The following is a 17,197-nucleotide window of genomic DNA, read 5'->3' on the forward strand; positions in this document are numbered from 1 at the left end:
GCCCGTGACCTTTTGGGCAAAGTAATACAAACATATTTAATTTCATTTTTTTATTGTTATAGACATTTCACTTAAAATAAACTAAATATAACACATCCCATATCAATTGACAGAGTATAAAAGTAGGCATGCAACATGCAGCAAGCATGGCTTCTGTCACGGCTCCGGCGCTGCGGGGCTCCGGCGGTCCCATGCGAGCTTATCGTCGCAGATGGTTTTCACGCTCACCACCGCAGCTTCGGCTTGCTGGCCGGCTCCCGGCCAGCCTCAGCCGCGGCGGCGAGCGCTTCAACTACCTGCGCCTCAGCTCGCAGGCCGCCTCGCCCCTCCGTGCCTACGCGGTTTTGAATTGCACTCTAGGGGTAGGGCAGACAAGACTACGTGGAGTCGGTTTTGCAGCGATTCGTTTTCGTCACTAAGTTCAGTTTTTAATACAATGTTTTGAATCCAAATTAAATTCTACCATAAAAAAACGAGCCAAGAAAAATGCGATCAAGAAAAACGAGGCCGAGTTAGTAAATTAGATGACAATTGTCCAATTAATAGTTTTGTGCCTAGACTTATAATTTCCCATTAAAATGGAACATATAATTTAAAACAATAATCATAAAATATGTAGCAAGTAACCGGATTTATTTATTAGAACAACTGCCACCCTCGCACCGCATAAAATATAGCTTTATTATCAAATTGCCCAACTGTCATGTAGCAATATAATAATGCCCGTGCAATGTGATAAATAATGAAGTTAAGATAGTTATTAATCACTTGGCCCGATAAAGCTAGACATTATTCATAATGCTCGGGCATTATAAATAATGCCCGAATTAATCACATGGTCCATAACATATATATGAATTTAGGATATCCCAAACTTTAAGTCTTAAAAAAGATATAATAAGTTTTTATTGGCACTGTTTTACTTAGACAATAAGTCACAACAAGAATTCATTAGGTACAAAAACACTTATTGTGTCACATCTACACTCAACAAAAATATATCATAACCATTTTTTGCGTACCATAGCCAATAAATATGGCGACACTATTATCCATAAGGCGGATACAGTCAATGTCTGTCAGTTCGTATTATTAATTTAATCGCTGTAAGCACCGTGAATGTTCGCCGTTCAAACAAATACAACCTTATGAAGGACATTGGTCCAATACTTCAGTAATAGGTGCTAACAACACAACAGTCACTTGTTCTACACGCACACAACAGTAATACAACAATTTTAGTATGATAATTGCTAAGCAATAAGTTTGAAACGCGATTGAGAGTACCACACTGCAAGTTTTAGTCGGCCGATAGTTCGTTTGGGCTCATAAATCAGTATGAAGATGAATGTAGTACGGACATTACAAAGATCAGATATAAAGCCGGAAGGCCGACTGAAAACTTTGGTTGGGATAAAGATTATCTATAAAAAAAAATGACCAACATCGGGTCAACTGTCGGCCGACTGTTTAGTCTGCAGTGTGCTTACACAATACAATAATTTTAGCAAGAAAGTTGCCAAGCAATAAGTTCCAAACGCGATTTAAAAAGATATCGATAACAAAATTAAAAATCAATAAAATGTCAATAGGTTATATCAAACAAATTGCGTAAAAATGTATTCGCTTGTGTTATCGGAGTGGAGATGAAAGAAATCGATGTTGTACAGATGAGGTCAAGGGTGAGTCGCGACTAGGCAGTGCGTAGTGTGAACTCTATGACTCGATCTCGAAAGAGTGCGTGTTGAGGCCTCTACTGACCCCAGCGTAACTAAAACGAGCCTCGGTCACAAGATATTAACCCAAATACCCGAACTGTCGATACTTATGAATATTGTGTAAAATAAATTCGTAAATATTTGACAGTTGACCGCTGAGAAAAGGTCATAGAAGATAGTGCATTGACTTAGCTCTAACGGTGGTTGTTAACGACATTATTTAGCAAGCTACCTATTCGATACAAATGTTTTTTTCGCGAAAGCATGAGAGCTTTAGTTGTGTGTGTTAATGTATATGCACATTGTCTTAGTATGCGTTAGTTCGGTCGTCGATACATACAAACAAGTATACCAAACTCAATCGCTTTCGCGAAATAAAACATTATGTACCTACCTACCCAATATTCGCATGTCAGGTACCGATGACTTTTCGATTCGAATAAAATCATTATGTCGTTTTATTAAATGTTTGTCGTCCACAAGGCTGCGGTTTTAACAAGCCTATCTTTGAACTGTCTAACCACGATACACAGTTCATTATATCCTATTATAAAAATAAATTGGCCAAGCCTTCTCCGGATTCGGATATTCTCAGCAAACTTGATAATAAATCACGCGAATTAGTACGCCAAAACATGTTTGCTATTTCCTAAGAGGATGAATTGAGCCTTTGTCGCGAAATTATGAACGAGTATTGAAGAAAAAATGCATAACTCGCGAGTAAGTCAAGCGGACAGTCACACAATGTCAACTTAATTTGGTGTAGCAGCCTCCATTCAGTCAGATGTCGGTCTCTCGAATGTAAAAGTTTAGATAATCTGATGGTCGAAGGTCGCTTTTGAAATACCCTCGAGCTTTGTAAAACCTGACTGGAGCTACCGGCCGAAACGATCACATAATTGTGATGTACATAACTATAATAATATTTTAAAACAGTTCGCTTTAACGCGCAAATCTCAGGAACTACCGGACCGATTTTGAAAATTCTTTCAGTGGCAGATAGCCCATTTAACGAGGAAGACTTTGGCTACTTATCAAAGAAGTATGTTACTTATCAAAGAGTTCCCACAGGATGCGAATGCAACCGACAACTGCTTCAACAAAACTGAAATTACTTCTTTACGAGCTAAGATATAGTTAGACAATATTAATACATATTGTACTGTATATGATATGTTACAAGTGATGAATAGTATATTTCGAAAGCACTTTCTGTATGCTTAGGTCTTGCAACAATTAGTTTTACAGTTATGGATTGCTGTTAACAAATAAGTGTTTAAACAATTGTTGGCACGAATTGTCGTGTCGGACTGAGCACTGGATGTGGCAATCCCCTTTCGTCGAACGCAATTTATAAAATTATGTTCGACATCGTTTCGAGAACCGAGTTAAGTCGCTTCTAGTTATCGTTCATATTATATGTTAATGTCTTTTGATGATGAAAATTAAGTTTGAATTGCTAACAAGCATAAAGTGGGTAAGTACAGTTGTATCGCTAATATAAGACGTAGTTTAATTTCATCAGGGGATAAAATTTATCTTAGGTGTTATGTAAAAATATAAAAAAAATATTTTGATAACTATATTTTGATAAATAAATAGAAAATTATATTGTAATTTAAAATAAAAAGTAGGTCAACAAAAACTAAATAAAAAATTAATTACAAAAATAATTGAGTGCAGGTGTGTTTTCTTTTACGAGGAAAATTCAAAGAAATATGTAATTACTTACAGCTTGTTCTCACTGTTACGACATGATATATCTACAATCTACATATTGTAATCTGGTTGATATTTAACTGAGCCTTGGAAAAGCAGTTAAAACTTAACATTGAAAAGAAGGGACGGCAAAAATAAACAAAAAATGTTTTTGTGCAAGAAAGACGTAAATATTAAAACTGTATTATGTGACAAGTGAATGACACTCATCATCTGCCTAGCCTTTTCCCAACTATGTAGGGGTCGGCTTCCAGTCTAACTGGATACAGCTGAGTGCTAGTGTTTTACAAGGAGAGGCTGCCTATCTGACCTCCTCAACCCAGTTTCCGGGGCAACCCAATATATAGGTAAGACACCATTTTCCAGCAAAAAATTGATGATTATTGTATTGCACCTTATTTTTGGAAAGCGGAACCCAAATATAGGTACCACCCGGATCAGAACCTATTCAATCTACTTTAAGTTTTAAGTACAATCAGCGTTATTAATATTGTCACACTAAAGTTACCGCGGCAAATACACATAGCTTTTTACTAAGCAATGGCCTCGCCAATCGTACTCTCGCACTAATGATGTTAAATTGAGATTAAGTATTGTGTAATTAAATATGGGCTGTTACAAAAACGTACGATATCAATGTTTCCGTTCACTATGACTTTTAATTTTGAGGTTAAAAAAGCCATTAAAGTGTTTGGCACTTGTTTTGGTGCGCATTTTTTTTTATTCTGCTGTGAGTAAGTAGATCTACTTATCTAGATTATGATTATCAAAATGTGTTTAATCGAATAGGCTAAAAAACTAATGGGCCGATTTCAGTATTAGAATATCAAAGTATCCCTGATTGACGTGGGTTACCTATATTTTATTCGTGTACGGGAAGAATTTCCCCAGGACGCGGCTGAAACCGCGAGATGTAATTTTAAATATGTAGGTATGGCTTATTAACATTTCCATTGAGAGCCTACTAGTTTTTGAGAAGTCGTGAAAAAAACGTCGATTTTTAAAACCCAAATTGCAGTTCACTTTAAAATGAAGACTACATTACCCAAATCCCATGATTCGTGTCAACTATTTGTTCAACGCCAACCTAGTCATTTGCGATTCTATCTGAAAAACTGGTGTTCTCCAAAACCGACGCGTCTTTACTCAAACTGGCATTAAAGCATTCTCCAACAAGGTTAATGGAAGCAGCATCAATCATCTACATATTGTTTAGGTTTCGATACAGATAGCATCTGCCGTATTGCCTTATAACTTTAGATGCCAATTAGATGCGTCCGAGTTACGGCCTGTTTTTTTAACACATGCCACAAAAAGTGTGTTGACTACATAGATGTACGGTGATTTTCTGTAACCGATCTATGCGTTCTCTTGCGATTAGAGATTGAAGTTTGGCATCATTTGTATGGAGCTAATGTCAAATTTCTATCTCTAGTAAGCAAATCAACTGTAGATAGAATATTGGGAACGGTAGTTAGAAATGAACTGAGCTTCCAGCTACATAGTATTCTCGTCAAATATCTTTGCATCCCTGAATTGAGCCATTTGACGTCTTTTGCATACGCTGTAGTGTTTTGTCCGTGCATTTTGGACTCTTGGGTCTACTATTTTAACGAGAACTGTAGACCTTATATATTAAGAACATACGTCCAAAGAAGCAAGAAGTCCAGAGTGAGGTAAAACATGCGTAATAGCAATAGTTTTCCTTTCAATATATTTTTATTAGTAGTTAGGTAAAGTCGTGGTGGCCTAGTGGTTAAAGAACCAGCCTCTCGAGTATGAGGGTGTGGGTTCGATTCCAGGTCAGGCAAGTACCAATGCAACTTTTCTAAGTTTGTATGTACTTTCTAAATATATCTTAGATACCAATGGCTGATAAAAAGGTGAAGGAAAACATCTTGAGGAAACCTGGACTATATAGTCTGAAATCACCAACCCGCATTGAGCAAGCGTGGTGATTAATGCTCAATCCTTCTCCGTGTGAGAGGAGGCCTGTGCCCAGCAGTGGGACGATAAAAAGGCTGTAACAGTTAGGTAAAGTGGTGTATGACACTGGTACCTCTAACAGATCCTTCAAAATAATATACATGCAGGTAAATCCCTCTTTTTGTAGTCGGTACAAACAAATATATTCGATACTTCGGTCTAGACTCAATTTGCGTGGGCAGAGCGCCTCTGCAAGGTACACAAACTTCGCAGCAAATATCAATATAGGTAAGGTTATTTTAAGTCTATTACGTGTGTTCTTGTGGGACCAAACTTGTTTACACCAGGCTGTATTTGGGCTAGATATCTTTAAGCCGCATTGTTTTACCATGTTATTAAGGAAAAACAAATTGGTGCAGTGGTCTCTTAGAATATAGTTCACCAGTTACGGCGTTTCAAGGCTTAACAGATTGTTAGCAAACAAATAGGTAATGTTATAATCCCTAGCAAAAAAAAAAGCAATGTGATGGTAATAATAAAACTACGCATCTATAACTCAGGTAAGCTAATTGTTATTTATCTTTTTTCAGCACGTTTTCTTGTTAGGTAAAGGTATAGGTGCAAATTTCTAGGTACCTAATATAAAACACAAAAAATTGTACCTCTAGTGAAAAGAAGTATAAATCGAGTTACATCATTTTTCAGATTTTTATATGAGAAAATATGAATAAGTAGTAGATACTTTAAATCTATTTTTCCTAAATCTGCTCAAGTTTCGGAGATAGTTTTATGTGAAGAGACATTTACACGCGTTGATTAAAACTCCCTAAGTAATTACTCTTCACACTTCTGTGGTGTCGAGTGGTATAAAAATAAATTCGTAAATAAAACTATACACTTGATATAAAATAACAAACGAAAGTAGGCACATTGGTATAAAAGTCGAAAGTCAAATATTTTGTTTTCACGAACAAATTCAAACGAAAGACCATCAAACAGTTATACGGTCATGCATATTCGCTCTGAATTAAATTCAAAATAATTTGCATTTATATAAATATCAAGTGCATAGAATCATGTAAATGCTACATTGGCATGATAATTTATTTGTGGAGAGAGTTATAATATGGTATTTTGGTAAGTCAACTTATTATCATAGAGTAAGTATATCCTGGCCGTGAAAGTTTTCAAAATTCTTCATTTCTAAAGAATCTTCATCATTTAATTGCTTCTGTATTGCTGGGAAGTTTGTTCATAATTTTTTCTTCCCAGCCATAGTAAGTCTGTTCATTGTACTTAGGGCCAGGCCACAACAGTGCGTTGCGGCGTCGCATCGCAAAAACAACATTGCACAGCTATGCGATTAATATGATATGCGTCGTTGATTTTTGCGATGCGACGCCGTAACGCACTGTTGTGGCCTGGCCCTTACTTAATTTGACGTGAAGTGTTAACTTAATTAGCCTAATTTCGATAAATGAATTTGACATTGACTTCTGCTTAAAATCATGTCAGTCATAAGTTAAGTATAATAAGCAAAATCATCATCTCAGCTTATACTAGGTAGCTACTTATGTATCCGTACTATGACATTTTAGACACAGATTAACTAAAATTAATTGAAGGTCTGAAATACAGTTATTGCCGATAGGGCAACGAAGTTACAACACTAAAATTAAATCTGATGGTTGCCAATACTAATTTATATTCAAACAGACACTTGTAACGAGGTGATTTCAATTATAGTATTCCAGATCTGATCACACACTAAAGTCGGATCAAAGAATAACGACCAACATTGAAATAATACGTTTGCTTTGCTCCATTTATGTAACAAACGATCCTATATCAGTGTTCAACGACTATTGCCGCCCACTTGCTAGGTTTTAATGTCGTTCCACGTCGAAACATGTCAATGGACAGACACACGGTTTTAGTTGAATATTACCATAAGTAGGCTTCCGCCCTACAATCGAGCGATTACGTAAACATAGGCAAAGCGTACAGTCGCTGCGATTAGCTGTGCAATACAGTCAGTAGTTACTGCACTTTTGACTTGAATTGTGATTCGCATAACAAATAGTTTGAAAGCAATCCAGTAAGTATATTTACCACTGTCTGATACTGAAAGATATGGTCTTAAAGTATGTTACATTAAGATTAATGTGACCGGTGAAATCAAACTTTAAGTGGCAGATGCTTGCTACTTGCTTTAAAATTATATTCCGTAATACAAACCTTGGAATGTACGTTAAAAACACTGATTAAAATGATAACATGTCATGAAGTTATTATGAAAATATGTCTGTTATTTGTACGTTGCGCTATTTATCCCTTTGATACGCTCCATTGAGCTACATTGCAATGCTGTGAGAACGCATAACATCTTTGGCACATTATGAGTAAATAAAAGCGACAATACTGTTGTTGACAGCTATTCTATCAGTTAGATAACGTTTTCTGCAACAACTATTAAGTTAAGTATTAAGCGTAAGTGGTTTAACCACTATAATAGATAATTGTAACTAAATATGATCACTCTACTTATTCTCTGTTCCTTGTTTTACGTAATACGATCGAGAAGTTGCGGATAAAGAGAATTTAGAAATTGTTATTTGTAACGAACAATTTATTTAGCTCAAATAACTTAGGTGTGGAGCCCAAAGAGTCATGTAACTACAAAGTTGGCTACTAATGTCTTCACGATAGACAAAATATAACTGATGAACTGTTTTTTCAATATCATTTTTCTCCCCCATGTTAACTTTGACTTATAATAATTTAACTGGCTTAACATAAAACTACACAAATATATTTCGTGATACCTTATTTTACCCTTTCAGACATTTACCTCATTTTTACCCTACAATTAACCAAGTATTTGGGATGATGTGCATTTAGCCACAAGTCAAGTTATTCAGATTATGCAAGTCACGGTAAGAGGTTGCTCACATTACATGCCGCGGTGTAATGATGGGTACCCTTTACTGATGCGAACCCCATGACCTCATGCCGTAACCAGTCCCGGAACTATGAGTGTGACGGAAAAATTGAAATGGCTAAACTAGAGATAAAAGTGATTAATATATGTGTTATTTCTTTCCTCTGTAAGTAATTCTTAATAATCTCGCGTAACTCAGTACCCATACCTATACGATAGCTAGCTATGGCCTTATGACCCAATCCTGTCAGGATTGGGGGTGTGTTCAAAAAAGTTACTGAGGCCCTAATAAATGAAGGGTTCCAGAAGGAACATGGTGGGTTTTAGTCAGTAATTGTCTAGGGTCACCCTGCCCTGGGTACAAGAAGGGCTCAAGTGGACGGGGTCGTTTGATGATTTCTCACCAAATAAGGTTCTTATGACCCCATGCTGTAATTTGTCCTAGGAGTACGAATGTTGATAAATTGACAGACTGAGTTAAGTATAAATAGGAAAGAATGCAGTAAGAAAAAAAGATGCGAAAGTACTGAACAGATGGTCGACATTGAAACCGCAAATTCATTATCAGCCTCACATATGATTAAAAAACATTTAGAACTAAATAACAAGCGAGCCTAACTACGAATATCACTTTATAATTAGGAATATTTTGTAATTTGATTGAACTTTAAGTCTAAATTATGTTAGACGGGTACTCATTTATGCATATCTTCGGTCAGAAGGCCGCATTCTATATTATTTAGCGCACAGTCAAATTAAGATTATTTGTGTTGTTACATGTTTCGTTAAATTGTGGTTCAGTGCACTTATGAAGGTTTTTATACGTTATTTTCTTCAACTTGCTTTACTGTTTTTGAAAGGATGCAAAATTAAAGGAAGCTTTAGGGATTTCAGATTACCGCAGCCAGCAAGCTAAAAGCTTCAATGTAGTGGATGAAATTACCTTTCAGTTGTTATAATTGATTTGATTGCAATATTTAGCAATAGTTTCTTTGTTTAATGTTTGTTATAGGTAATTACTGGCCATAGAACAAGCAATAACAGCAATCATTTTCTAGATACAAGTCTGCAATCCGAAATAAAAAACTTTCACTTTTCGATACATAGGCACAAGGACTCGAAGAGGAAAATAAATCATTCGATTATAAAATAAAATTATAAATAACATTACAACATAATATAATGATATAACATTTATATGTTTGAAGTCTAATGGAGAACGCTTGGCGTGTTTGTGTGTTTATCATGAATCTAGGTTAGCATGGATCTCTTAATTATTAAATAAACAAACGTGTGTGCAGTTGCCGTGACAGACATAAACATACATAATAAAAGATACTGCACTTTATTGTAAGTTGTTTAGGTAGGTAACGGGCCGGTTCCGAAAGGTGATAAGATCAATCACATACATTTTGTCCTTGTTATAGATACAGGCAGTGATCAGCGACATCGTAACGCCCAGACCTCTTCCTGGGCACACGTCACGCGGCATTGACATTTATAAGCACAGCAGCCCGAAGCATACGCCAACATACGAAAGGCCGATTGCACTGAAAAATAATCTTTGTATATTATATTTTTAGACCAGTTGCAAAGTTCATACGTTGCATGCCATACATTCGCTCGATTAGCGTCCTTGGCCGGTCGACTGTCCCTTCGAGAACGGAGACGCGATCGCGACATGCCCGCATAACGAATCTTCATTACTACTTGAATGGAAGATGTCTCATCGATTAATTGGCACAAGTATGGCACACGTACCTAACTAGTTAAGTTGTTTGTAAGTTGCAGTAGCTTTCCACAGTAAAGCGCAGTGAACGCAGCTCGTATTAGCAGATATTAGAAGCCGTAATTAGCGTCGGAATAGTAACAATACGGGCTCGTGACCTTGATCTCGTTTCTCGCAAGCTGCGCCTCTATCGTCCACCTGTTTGTACTTGGAGCTTAGAAGGAACCGCCCAACAACATACTCGTTCTAGAAAGGTGACTACGACTTATTTTCTGATAATTGTAGAACGCATTAGACTCAGATTCTGAAGGTGTAATTAGTGTCACCGAAGTAGATGTTACTAGCTGGTAAGGAGTATTATTAGTCTTAAATTTCGCATTTATTGCATAGGTAGTGTAATGAGAGCAATTTAGCTGAATATTTGCGATCGAAATGAATGTTTCATCACCGTGTCCCGAGGCGGCGACGGCGCGCCATCAGGCCCGACTCTCGAGCCCGCTGCATCGCCTTTGTACGCTAAACCTCGCTATATTTTACATACATAATTATAAAGTCAGATTCGTATTAGGCATCATTGGTCTTCTTTGACGCCCGCTATTGCGTTAATTTTATATAATTCTATTGCAAGAGCGATAGAATGTCAACAAATAAAAATATACCTAATCGAGCCGTTTTGATATCAATGACCCGTGATTAATTGGATACATCTGTCTAACATTTATTTATGCGTAACAAGTTAAGCAGTGAATAACCTGATAGATGGAAAATCCTAGCCCGGAGCTGGCAGTTACAAATAGCCAGCCAGGTATCTTGAACAATGAATGTTCACAAATTGGTTTATAATACGGTAGAGGAAGTGAACGTGGCCATGATATAGGTACTTACATGTTCAAATTGTTACTGCACGATAACTAAATAAAAGTCGGTAAGTCTAGTTATAGAAAAATGTAAGAATCAACGCGGCAAGCGAATTGTCGCGAGGGAATGTGGAAAGCGGGACCATTTACCGCACGCATCTGCAGACATGAACGTCTAGGCATCTGCTTTACTTACACATTCATAAACAATACGTAGTTAACACAGTTTCTTTCAATGAAATATTCTCGCATTAAAACGTGGCAATTAAAGTTTTATAATTGCGAAAGAACTTCTTCACAAAACACAAGAGATTTCAAAAACAATGGATGCCTTCAAAAAATCCCCTCTTTTATATTTCTTGTGATTAATCGTTTATTTATAAAAATGATTGTAAATTAATCAGTGTCTAACCACCAATGTATACAAATTCTTTTCAGGATTACCTTTTTGTTTATCTTTTTTTTGGTATGAATGATTGAAAATTCGAGGAGGGACGAGTAGTTCCTTTAAATTTCTTTAGAAACCGTGGGATTTAACGTATTACTCATCAACAAACCATTTATTTCGCTCTTTACTTACCTAATATGCATAATGGAAAAATAAAAATCTCTTCAAAAGCAATTTCTATTTTTGAATTCCGCATGCTTTTTCTAAAAAGCTAAAAGACTATTTGCCATTTCGTTTCGGAGAACGTTGACTTCAATTTATTTTTTAAACAATATTTATAAAATCAATAGAACAGGTTTATTATTACAAAACTCCGGTAAATATAGCGGTACTTGCGTCTGAATAATGCGTAGAATTAATTAAAATAAATAATATATTGAGTCACAAAGCCAACGTTTGTAACTGTCAACTTTTTAATTTAGAATCGTGGAAATATTTGGATAGGTGCTTTTTTTTGCAACGAAACTTTTTATCGTTGAACTTTTTTAAAGACATAGGCGTATGAAAATGTTGTTATTATGTTAATTTTGCTAAAGGAAGATATGTGAAGATGTATGTTTTCTTGTATACAAAATGCGCCTAATCAATAGGATATAAAGCTGGAGATTATTATATGGTTTGGTTTTCACACGCTTATTTCAGGAATTACAGGATTGAAAAATTGCATCAATTCTAGCAGGCTAGAGACAACTTTTACGAATTTTATATACGGGAACACATATTGCCAGGGACGCGGCTGAAACCGCCGGGAGATTTTTTTAATAAGAACAAATATTAAATGTTCAATCTTCAAACAAGTAAAAAACAAACGATCGTGAAGCCAAAGTTTTATCGTCAACAAATACAGTTTCAGAATATATAATCTTTATGATGAAATAAAAACATGCAATCTCAAAGAGTACAACTGGGAAAAATTGCACATACTTAAGTAGATCAACGTACCTACGTCTGAAGAATTTATTTGTGTCCGTGCTAATCTTGGGAACTACTGGTCCGTTACCTCATTTATTGCGGAAGGTTTTAAGCTTTTTACCGGGTGCGTGAATTAGTTCCCACGGGAGACCATCATCATCCTCCGAGCCTTTTTCCCAAACTATGTTGGGGTCGGCTTCCAATCTAACCGGATTCAGCTGAGTACCAGTGCTTTACAAGAAGCGACTGCCTATCTGACCTCCTCAACCCAGTTACCCGGGCAACCCGATACCCCTTGGTTAGACTGGTGTCAGACTTACTGGCTTCTGACTACCCGTAACGACTGCCAAGGATGTTCAATGACAGCCGGGACCTACAGTTTAACGTGCCATCCGAAACACAGTCATTGGTGTCTAAGATATACTTAGAAAGTACATACAAACTTAGAAAAGTTGCATTGGTACTTGCCTGACCTGGAATCGAACCCGCGCCCTCATACTCGAGAGGTTGGTTCTTTGCGCCGGTGTTTAAAACTGAAACCCGATTCAGACCTGAGGTTCTGAATAGAAATTGGAGCAATCTGAAATTGTACTAAACTGTTTCATTTCTCCACATTAACAAAAAGAAAAGTAAGAAAATTGCTTTTAATACACGTTCAATGAGTTTGCTTAAAGTTTCGTATATAGGGCCTCTAATTAGATATATCAAATCTATTAGTTATGAAATGATTGGTTAACAGATATTTATGGAGTTAATTTTGTAAGCTGACAGCCAGAACAGTATATTAATCGTTTATTTTTTATATAAAATTCTATAATTATGGAAATGCCGAGCGGAGTTTGTTCATTGCGCAAAATAACGAAAGTGAACATTTTGTTTTTCAACATCGTTATTAATGATAGGCTTTACGGTTTTTTTAGTTTAACTGTCGCATGGGTTACATCATGGGGCAACTTGCTTGTGTATTATATCACTCGCTCCAGAAGGAACTGTCGTTTCTGTGCGAACATTTATCTATGGCATAAGTAAAGGTAGTCCAACGCGTTTTTCGTGCAAATCCGCTAGCGACACCCGCTCCATCGAGCCTGCTCTGATATTATATCACCAATAATTTCAAAACTAGGCCGATGGCCGTAGTATTTCATTGATAGCGCCCCGACACCGCGCGGTTAGCTATAGTCGTTGTACTTGACAACTTTATGCACAAAAGCTTGCACGGCTACTCTTAACTCTTGCCTCACTACGCACCCACCGCTATCACATAATACACACTCAATGTTAAGCGAATCTAAATAATATTAGGTGCCATGACACTCCGAGCATCAGCATAAGAAAAACATTGAACCTAAGTTAAGTTTAATCACTATTATGCAACGAAAAGTAGGTGTTGTACGCATAAAGGGCAGTGTTGGTTTCGCAAATTACTGTAACTTGATACGGTTTTGTTGGAATACATAGTCGGAATATTTGGTGAACTTTGTTAACTTCAGTTACAATATGTTTTCGGGGACGTAAATTAGGGTTGTCACTGACCTGTTTCGTACTGAAGATCTGGAGGCGAGGGTGAGATTCCGCTGGGGCAGCCTTGGGGGGGCTGAGGGCGCAGGAGTTGGGGGGGAGGGCGGGGAGGTTCGGGGCAGGCGGCCACCCGCCGCTACCGAGCCCGCGAGCAACACCACCAAGCACCATCTAAGCATCACGATACTACGATACGCACGACACGCGCGGCTCACGCTTCGAGACGTACTGCCACTCACGCGCACGCAACGACGTTCACTTTTGTTGTGCTCGTGGTGGGACCCCACTCCGATGAAAGTGGGCTTTCACTGCTGCCGCGGGAGTTTGCCACAGTGCGCTGAGCGTCCCACAGCCCTCGACTGTTACAGTTGTATGCTCCTCGGGTTTTCCTGCTGGTTCGATAACTCATTCAGGGATGGTTAATTAAATAGGTCAGCAACAATCTTAGATTTGGAAAAGAAACTAAAATAAAACCGACTACCTCCTACTTCAAAATTAGGAACAAATTCAAAATAATAGTTATGACGATATAAGGAGGAAAATATTGAAATTATAAAAATAAAATTCGAGTTTAGTTTTGGTAACATTTAGTGAACCTATAAAATGGGATAAATCGATGTTACACTAATAAAATCATAGATAGTTATAGGTATTTTTATTTAAGTCATCTTTAGGTAGAGGATATCATAAAATTGAGTATTAAATTAGCTGCTGGACTTACGGCTAACGATCTAAAGGGGGTAGGCAAAGAAGCCCAACATCTCAAGGTACCCCCCAATATGAATTTATTTTACAGGCCGCATACTGGAACAGAGATGGGTATTAGTTACCTTTTTTGCTACTTATATTTTTTTATATCAATTCTTAACTGTTCCATATATGTAAGAAGAGATTAGATCAATTATTCCTGGAAGTAAATTACCTTGCACTATTTTCAAAATTAAAAAAAAACCGCGCAAAATCAGAGTTTCTTCGACCGGTCTACGAAATATCGGCTTATGAACGGCCGACTAGCGACATCTCTCGGACAACTTAGTACCTAACAAGACAATACTCGATTTTCATCAATAGCTGATGATACTGTCGGATTTGTAATGTTACTTGTGTGTAGGGTAGGTATATGCTGGGTTTAAAGATCTGATTCAGGAGGTTGTTCCATAAAAGGACCTGTCTATTATAGTTCGGCCATTCAGAGAATGCGTTCCTGACACGTCGCGATTGAACTGACGACGTAACTTTGCAATGGCGTTGCAGTTACGATAAAAATATTTTTGCTGGTTGTTTACCGTTTTAACAATTGAGGAGCATTAAAACAACATTATTATATCAATAATCAATGAATGTAGTTACGTCGTCAGTTCAATCGCGACGTGTCAGGAACGCATTCTCTGAATGGCCGAACTATAGGTACCGGAGGCTAAAGGTTTTTCACTCACAGGCTATGCATGTAGTTTTCATAATGCAACTTTACAGCACTTGCTGGAATGACGGGCTTTAAAAGTGGAACTGTACCGTACCTAATTAAAAATGTTAAACACATCTGGCCTGAGAAATAATACACACATCTGAATTGAGAACCTCCTTTTTGAGAAGTCTGTTAACAATCATCTTAGAAAGAAAAACTCTAAGCTCCTTTGATACGATTTTCTCTCTCCTTAATTTGTATGAGTACAGTAAAAAACATACCTACCTTGATTAGTGTTGTTGACTGTAATGCCAAATTAGAAACACAAATAAACATTGTTATGCATTATGGCCTCAAGCTCGAGAGAGGCCGATATCCGACACTAAGGTGATCCACAATTAATATCATGATTATGCATTATGCTAATCAACTATTTAAAACTACAACTTGCTATTTTTAATTCGTTTAAAAACAATTTCTTCCCTGTTTACACCTCAATATCTAGCGGATATTCGACCGTAAACAAAAGTGGTTTACACACGAATGTTTGATTAATGTTTTAATTTTCTAAACACGTGGTTGTGTACACATGAAGGTCACTTACTTTGTGGTCCGGCCGGATGAAGCGAGGTGATAGACAAGCGATTATGAGAAAGGCGACTTAGTAAGGACACCTGCTATCGAAGTAAATAGTAAGTTCTAGCTAGCGATATGTGATAATGTTACATACGTTAATTAGTTACTGTTTCATGTGGGTTTCTTGTGGGAAGAGGCTTTATATAGGTCAGTAAATAAGATGATGCACCTAGGTAGGTAACAGCTGTAGGAAGGTTACTCCTGAGATGAGCAATAATGAGTATCGTCGTCTCCTTATGGCTTGCACACCAGGACGCGAGCCATGGTTCTGCGAAGCACTAAGCAGTCATTTCAGCGAAGAACGCACCGGAGCATTTGTGGCAGCGATCCTCTCATCCCAGCCGCCTAGAAGCGGCAGACACCACGGTCGCCGGGTCTCTGGAGATGTCTGTCGGCCACCATAGACGCGAGTCGGAGGGCAGTGAATTATGGTTGGTTCGTTATCAGTCCGTCTAGCTACCACAGGTCCATGTCGGCGAAGTGTCTAGTTCTACAAGCTCATCCAAATGCAGTTCAGATCTTGGAAAATAAAGGGCTCGAGAAGGAATAAACGTAGGTTTAGTTAGTAATAAACGTCTGACACTGGATCATGGTGCACCCACATTATTGTAAAATACCATGAGTGTTCACATACACTTACTGTTCTACGTATTGCTACGCATTTATTTCCAGGCGCTATCAGTTATAAGTTGCCAAATATTCTCAAATAAACGAACCACGGGGGAACTTATCACCCTTATGATCGATCTGTTCTATCGACCCGATTGGCTCTTACCTACATAGCCACGAGCTTTAAGGCCACGTTCAGATGTCAAGCGCACAACGCGCATTTTGATAACGCGCGTTTACAACTACATACATTTTATAACGCCTAACTTGCATTAGCATGTACAGCCTGAATAAAATGTATGTAGTTGTAAACGTGTGCTGTGCGCTTGTCATCTGAACGTAGCCTATGTAACAATTTTACCACCATCGAGTATAGTCGGACAGGACTTATGCTGTTCCTTATAGTTTATGTCCTTATAGTTTATGTACCTATTCAAGTACTTGAGACTCATCTAAATCGGTTCAGCCGTTTTTCGTGAAGGTGTAACAAGACGAGTGAGTTAAGAAAGACAAACCATTCAATTAACAACTGTCTCAAACTCGAAAAAAACCTAATTTCTGTACTGAAATATAATGAGGAAACATATTTTGTTTGTTTGTATCCTGAAGGCTCCGAAACTCCTGAACCGATTTGAATTTTGTCACTATTGGAAAGCTGCACTATTCCCAAGTAATATAAGCTATATTTTATCCGGGTACGGGAAGAAATTGACCCGGAATGCGGATGAAGCAGATCGAAAACAGCTGTATAAATAAAGTTACAAAAATCAAAAACAATG

The 17,197-nt window shown here is 37.5% G+C and overlaps 1 protein-coding gene across 1 annotated transcript in view; it reads right to left on the bottom strand.

The window, feature by feature from the left end:
• LOC124645250 (angiopoietin-related protein 2) overlaps nucleotides 1-13,879 on the bottom strand; it is a 97,366-nt gene extending 83,487 nt beyond the window's left edge. Inside the window, exon 1 of the mRNA XM_047185042.1 lies at nucleotides 13,784-13,879. The gene's annotated coding sequence lies outside the window, so the exon portion shown is untranslated. The remainder of the gene's footprint in view (nucleotides 1-13,783) is intronic.
• Nucleotides 13,880-17,197: the final 3,318 nt, after the last annotated feature.

The sequence above is a fragment of the Helicoverpa zea genome, chromosome 31 (assembly GCF_022581195.2).
Source record: "Helicoverpa zea isolate HzStark_Cry1AcR chromosome 31, ilHelZeax1.1, whole genome shotgun sequence".
Classification (NCBI taxonomy): Eukaryota; Metazoa; Arthropoda; class Insecta; order Lepidoptera; family Noctuidae; genus Helicoverpa; species Helicoverpa zea.